Genomic DNA, 7346 nt, shown 5'->3' with positions numbered 1-7346 from the left:
AACTCACTGTATAACACATCCCTATAGCCCATAGTAACTCACTGAAACTCACTGTATAACACATCCCTATAGCCCATAGTAACTCACTGTCTAACACATCCATGTAGCCCATTGTAACTCACTGTATAACACATCCCTGTGGCCCATAGTAACTCACTGTATAACACATCCCTATAGCCCATAGTAACTCACTGTATAACACATCCCTGTAGCCCATAGTAACTCACTGTATAACACATCCCTATAGCCCATAGTAACTCACTGTTTAACACATCCCTGTAGCCCATAGTAACACACTGAAACTCACTGTATAACACATCCCTATAGCCCATAGTAACTCACTGTATAACACATACACATGGTTAGTAGATGTTATTGGTCACATACACATGGTTAGTAGATGTTATTGGTCTCATACACATGGTTAGCAGATGTTATTGGTCACATACACATGGTTAGCAGATGTTATTGGTCACATACAGATGGTTAGCAGATGTTATTGCGAGTGTAGTTCCCGACAGTTCAGCAATATCTAACAAGTAAATTAACAATTCCTCAACAACTACCTAATACACACAATCTAAAGGGATGGAATAAGAATATGTAGATATAAATATATGGATGAGAGATGGCCGAACGGCATAGGCAAGATGCAGTAGATGGTATAGAGTACAGTATATACAGTGGGGAGAACAAGTATTTGATACACTGCTGATTTTGCAGGTTTTCCTACTTACAAAGCATGTAGAGGTCTTACATTTTTTTAATCATAGGTACACTTCAACTGTGAGAGACAGAATCTAAAACAAAAATCCAGAAAATCACATTGTATGATTTTTAAGTAATTAATTTGCATTTTATTCAAATATGTCAAATGTTATTATTATGTCAAACCTCAGTTTTGGATGTATCTTAAATCTAATGGATGTTGACTGGCATCTGGGCCATGTGGCTGAGAGGGGCGGGGCAGGCAGACAGATCGGAGCAGCAGTAGGCTTGTATAGTAGGTTGTTGGGGGGGGATGATGTAGCAGACTGCATTACGCGGTGGAATAAACAGCCTCGTCTTCTTGGGACTGACTGATTCTGCTGAGTACGTTGGCTCTGTTGGCTCTGTGACGAGGGTCCTCTGACTGCCCTCGTTCCTTTCTTCCTGTGACGACGGTAGAGGATTCACTCAGTCCTCCGACTACCCTCTGCTCTCTGTTCCTCTCCGATCCTCTCCTCCCTTGACGAGGGTACAGGATTAACTCAGTCCTTTGACTGCCCTCTCCTCCTCTCCATTCCTCTATTTTCCTATTTTCTGTTCCTCTCTTTCTGTGACGAGGGTACAGGATTTAATTATTATTATTTTTATTTGTTTTACCTTTATTTAACTAGTCAAGTCAGTTAAGAACAAATTCTTATTTTCAATGACGGCCTAGGAACAGTGGGTTAACTGCCTCGTTCTGGATTTACTTAGTCCTCTGACTACAGACGAGACCCTGTCCTCGTCTATTCATTGGACTGATTGGAAGGTACGGTAAATGTAGGTATATGAGTGCTTACTGTGTGTAATGTCTAGGTTAGGTGGTTGGATTGTAAAGATGTGTTAAGTAGCCAGTCTGGCCGGGCCAGGGAATGCATTGCAGTGTGTGTTTATCATATCTCAGTGAGAGAGAGAGAGTGGGAGAAGGAGTGAGTGGGAGAAGGAGTGAGAGGGAGAGGGAGAGGGAGATGAGAGGGTGGGAGACAGGGACAGGGAGAAGGAGGGAGAGAGAGAGAGAGAGGGAGCGAGGGAGAGAGAGTAAGGGAGAAGAAGGGAGAGAGAGGAGGGAGAAGGAGGGAGAGAGAGTAAGGGAGAAGGAGGGAGAGAGAGGAGGGAGAAGGAGGGAGGGAGAAGGATGGAGAAAGAGGAGGGAGAGACAGAGAGAGAGAGAGAGAGAGAGATAGAGAGAGAGAGAGGGTGAAGAGAGAGAGAGAGAGAGAGAGATCTAAATGAGTCCCACGAGGCTGATTCAGTGTCTGGTAATACGCTTGTCAGTGGAGATAATGTGATAACTGCAAAGTAGTGAAAGTGTGTGTGTGTGTTGTTTCTTTCGCTGTCTGTGTGTGTGTTGTTTTTGTCGCTGTCAGTCTGTGTGGGTTGTTTGTGTTTGCATGATATTGCTGTAAACTGCAAAGTAGTCTGGGTAATGCTGGCCTATGAAATAGGCCTAGGTATATTTACATGTCACAGGACTGTCATTCCAGTCAGACATCTTCCTTCCTCTAGTGAAACCCAGCAGTCAGACATCTTCCTTCCTCTAGTGAAACCCAACAGTCAGACATCTTCCTTCCTCTAGTGAAACCCAACAGTCAGACATCTTCCGTCCTCTAGTGAAACCCAACAGTCAGACATCTTCCTTCCTCTAGTGAAACCCAACAGTCAGACATCTTCCTTCCTCTAGTGAAACCCAACAGTCAGACATCTTCCTTCCTCTATTGAAACCCAGCAGTCAGACATCTTCCTCTAGTGAAACCCAACAGTCAGACATCTTCCTTCCTCGAGTGAAACCCAACAGTCAGACATCTTCCTTCCTCTAGTGAAACCCAACAGTCAGACATCTTCCTTCCTCTACTGAAACCCAACAGTTAGACATCTTCCTCTACTGAAACCCAACAGTCAGACATCTTCCTTCCTCTAATGAAACCCAACAGACATCTTCCTTCCTCTACTGAAACCCAACAGTCAGACATCTTCATTCCTCTAGTGAAGCCCAACAGTCAGACATCTTCATTCCTCTACTGAAACCCAACAGTCAGACATCTTCATTCCTCTACTGAAACCCAACAGACATCTTCCTTCCTCTACTGAAACCCAACAGTCAGACATCTTCATTCCTCTAGTGAAACCCAACAGTCAGACATCTTCCTTCCTCTACTGAAACCCAACAGTCAGACATCTTCCTTCCTCTACTGAAACCCAACAGTCAGACATCTTCCTTCCTCTACTGAAACCCAACAGTCAGACATCTTCCTCTACTGAAACCCAACAGTCAGTCATCTTCCTTCCTCTACTGAAACCCAACAGTCAGACATCTTCCTTCCTCTACTGAAACCCAACAGTCAGACATCTTCCTCTACTGAAACCCAACAGTCAGACATCTTCCTTCCTCTACTGAAACCCAACAGTCAGACATCTTCATTCCTCTAGTGAAACCCAACAGTCAGACATCTTCCTTCCTCTACTGAAACCCAACAGTCAGACATCTTCCTTCCTCTACTGAAACCCAACAGTCAGACATCTTCCTCTACTGAAACCCAACAGTCAGTCATCTTCCTTCCTCTAGTGAAACCCAACAGTCAGACATCTTCCTTCCTCTAGTGAAACCCAACAGTCAGACATCTTCCTTCCTCTACTGAAACCCAACAGTCAGACATATTCCTTCCTCTACTGAAACCCAACAGTCAGACATCTTCCTCTACTGAAACCCAACAGTCAGTCATCTTCCTTCCTCTACCGAAACCAACAGTCAGACATCTTCCTTCCTCTAGTGAAACCCAACAGTCAGACATCTTCCTCTACTGAAACCCAGCAGTCAGACATCTTCCTTCCTCTACTGAAACCCAACAGACAGACATCTTCCTTCCTCTAGTGAAACCCAACAGTCAGACATCTTCCTCTACTGAAACCCAGCAATCAGACATCTTCCTTCCTCTACTGAAACCCAACAGTCAGACATCTTCCTTCCTCTACTGAAACCCAACAGTCAGACATCTTCCTTCCTCTACTAAAACCCAACAGACAGACATCTTCCTTCCTCTACTAAAACCCAACAGACAGACATCTTCCTTCCTCTAGTGAAACCCAACAGACAGACATCTTTCTTCCTCTAGTGAAACCCAACAGTCAGACATCTTCCTCTACTGAAACCCAACAGTCAGACATCTTCCTTCCTCTACTGAAACCCAACAGTCAGACATCTTCCTTCCTCTACTGAAACCCAACAGTCAGACATCTTCCTTCCTCTACTAAACCCAACAGAAAGACATCTTCCTTCCTCTACTGAAACCCAACAGTCAGACATCTTCCTTCCTCTACTGAAACCCAACAGTCAGACATCTTCCTTCCTCTACTGAAACCCAACAGTCAGACATCTTCCTTCCTCTACTGAAACCCAACAGACAGACATCTTCCTTCCTCTAGTGAAACCCAACAGTCAGACATCTTCCTCTACTGAAACCCAGCAGTCAGACATCTTCCTTCCTCTACTGAAACCCAACAGTAAGACATCTTCCTTCCTCTACTGAAACCCAACAGACAGACATCTTCCTTCCTCTAGTGAAACCCAACAGACAGACATCTTCCTTTCTCTAGTGAAACCCAACAGTCAGACATCTTCCTCTACTGAAACCCAGCAGTCAGACATCTTCCTTCCTCTACTGAAACCCAACAGTCAGACATCTTCCTTCCTCTACTGAAACCCAACAGACAGACATCTTCCTTCCTCTAGTGAAACCCAACAGTCAGACATCTTCCTTCCTCTAGTGAAACCCAACAGACAGACATCTTCCTTCCTCTAGTGAAACCCAACAGTCAGACATCTTCCTCTACTGAAACCCAGCAGTCAGACATCTTCCTTCCTCTACTGAAACCCAACAGACAGACATCTTCCTTCCTCTACTGAAACCCAACAGACAGACATCTTCCTTCCTCTACTGAAACCCAACAGTCAGACATCTTCCTCTACTGAAACCCAACAGTCAGACATCTTCCTTCCTCTACTGAAACCCAACAGTCAGACATCTTCCTTCCTCTACTGAAACCCAACAGTCAGACATCTTCCTTCCTCTACTGAAACCCAACAGTCAGACATCTTCCTTCCTCTACTGAAACCCAACAGACAGACATCTTCCTTCCTCTACTGAAACCCAACAGACAGACATCTTCCTTCCTCTAGTGAAACCCAACAGACAGACATCTTCCTTCCTCTACTGAAACCCAACAGTCAGACATTTTCCTTCCTCTACTGAAACCCAACAGACAGACATCTTCCTTCTTCTAGTGAAACCCAACAGACAGACATCTTCCTTCCTCTACTGAAACCCAACAGACAGACATCTTCCTTCCTCTACTGAAACCCAACAGACAGACATCTTCCTTCCTCTAGTGAAACCCACAGACAGACATCTTCCTTCCTCTAGTGAAACCCAACAGACAGACATCTTCCTTCCTCTACTGAAACCCAACAGACAGACATCTTCCTTCCTCTACTGAAACCCAACAGTCAGACATCTTCCTTCCTCTACTGAAACCCAACAGTCAGACATCTTCCTTCCTCTACTGAAACCCAACAGACAGACATCTTCCTTCCTCTACTGAAACCCAACAGACAGACATCTTCCTTCCTCTACTGAAACCCAACAGACAGACATCTTCCTTCCTCTACTGAAACCCAACAGTCAGACATCTTCCTTCCTCTACTGAAACCCAACAGTCAGACATCTTCCTTCCTCTACTGAAACCCAGCAGTCAGACATCTTCCTTCCTCTACTGGAACCCAACAGTCAGACATCTTCCTTCCTCTACTGAAACCCAGCAGTCAGACATCTTCCTTCCTCTACTGAAACCCAACAGTCAGACATCTTCCTTCCTCTACTGAAACCCAACAGACAGACATCTTCCTTCCTCTACTGAAACCCAACAGACAGACATCTTCCTTCCTCTACTGAAACCCAACAGACAGACATCTTCCTCTACTGAAACCCAACAGACAGACATCTTCCTTCCTCTACTGAAACCCAACAGACAGACATCTTCCTCTAGTGAAACCCAACAGACAGACATCTTCCTTCCTCTACTGAAACCCAACAGACAGACATCTTCCTTCCTCTACTGAAACCCAACAGTCAGACATCTTCCTTCCTCTACTGAAACCCAACAGACAGACATCTTCCTTCCTCTACTGAAACCCAACAGACAGACATCTTCCTTCCTCTACTGAAACCCAACAGACAGACATCTTCCTCTACTGAAACCCAACAGACAGACATCTTCCTTCCTCTACTGAAACCCAACAGACAGACATCTTCCTCTAGTGAAACCCAACAGACAGACATCTTCCTTCCTCTACTGAAACCCAACAGACAGACATCTTCCTTCCTCTAGTGAAACCCAACAGACAGACATCTTCCTTCCTCTAGTGAAACCCAACAGACAGACATCTTCCTTCCTCTACTGAAACCCAACAGACAGACATCTTCCTTCCTCTAGTGAAACCCAACAGACAGACATCTTCCTTCCTCTAGTGAAACCCAACAGTCAGACATCTTCCTTCCTCTAGTGAAACCCAACAGACAGACATCTTCCTTCCTCTACTGAAACCCAACAGACAGACATCTTCCTTCCTCTAGTGAAACCCAACAGACAGACATCTTCCTTCCTCTACTGAAACCCAACAGACAGACATCTTCCTTCCTCTAGTGAAACCCAACAGACAGACATCTTCCTTCCTCTAGTGAAACCCAACAGTCAGACATCTTCCTTCCTCTGTTCAGGCTGTCAGATGAAAATACATTAAAGGGATTCCTCTCCTGCATAATGTATAGCCAGGCTGTGATTGGTTAATATCTGGTTGGCAACAGCAGCAGACTAGTTCCTCCTGCTTCTCATTCTGCCTGCCGTGTGTGTGTGTGTGTGTGTGTGTGTGTGTGTGTGTGTGCGTGTGCGTGTGTGTGCCTATGTGTGTGTGTGTGTGCCTATGTGTGTGTGTGTGTGCCTATGTGTGTGTGTGCCTCTGTGTGTGTGTGTGTGTGTGCCTATGTGTGTGTGTATTTGTCATGCCGCTGTGCTTCTCTCTGCCTGCAAGGGGGCTGCCAGTGCTGCAGCATCAACAGTAGCGCTGTCACCATGGCAACAGGGAGGGCTCTGACCCCCCGGAGTGTAGTAACCATAGGAACAATGTACAGGCTGCAGGCGTGACCTGGATTCCACACTACCCCTGCTGTACAACCGTTTTAATAGTAGTCAGTAGTTAGTGTCCTTTAGCTAGGGCCTACCATGTCACATGACCTGGATTTCTAAAATCTATCTAAACAAAAAACAAATGTTGAGCACTTATCTGAGGATGGTGCTGGACAGGAAAAGAAATGGCCAGTTTGATTATAAAAAGGTCAACAACAAAAAAACAGGTTACAATTCAGATCACGTGACAGGATCAACCAAAACACAGGTGAATACCTACAGCCCATTCAGTTTGCTACTGTTACTATACTGTTATGATAACCCCATTCAGACTGCTACTGTTACTGCACTGTTATGATAACCCCATTCAGACTGTTACTATACTGTTATGATAACCCCCATTCAGACTGTTACTATACTGT

The 7346-nt window shown here is 45.0% G+C and overlaps 1 protein-coding gene across 2 annotated transcripts in view; it reads left to right on the top strand.

The window, feature by feature from the left end:
- Positions 1-1022: 1022 nt before the first annotated feature.
- LOC109885637 (phosphatase and actin regulator 3) overlaps positions 1023-7346 on the top strand; it is a 99960-nt gene continuing 93636 nt past the window's right edge. For both annotated transcript variants that reach the window (XM_031825864.1, XM_031825863.1), the window contains exon 1: positions 1023-1516. The gene's annotated coding sequence lies outside the window, so the exon portion shown is untranslated. The remainder of the gene's footprint in view (positions 1517-7346) is intronic.

The sequence above is a fragment of the Oncorhynchus kisutch genome, linkage group LG5 (genome assembly GCF_002021735.2).
Source record: "Oncorhynchus kisutch isolate 150728-3 linkage group LG5, Okis_V2, whole genome shotgun sequence".
Classification (NCBI taxonomy): Eukaryota; Metazoa; Chordata; class Actinopteri; order Salmoniformes; family Salmonidae; genus Oncorhynchus; species Oncorhynchus kisutch.
Note: the sequence above shows the minus strand (reverse complement) of the source record. Positions and strands in the feature narration are given on the sequence as shown.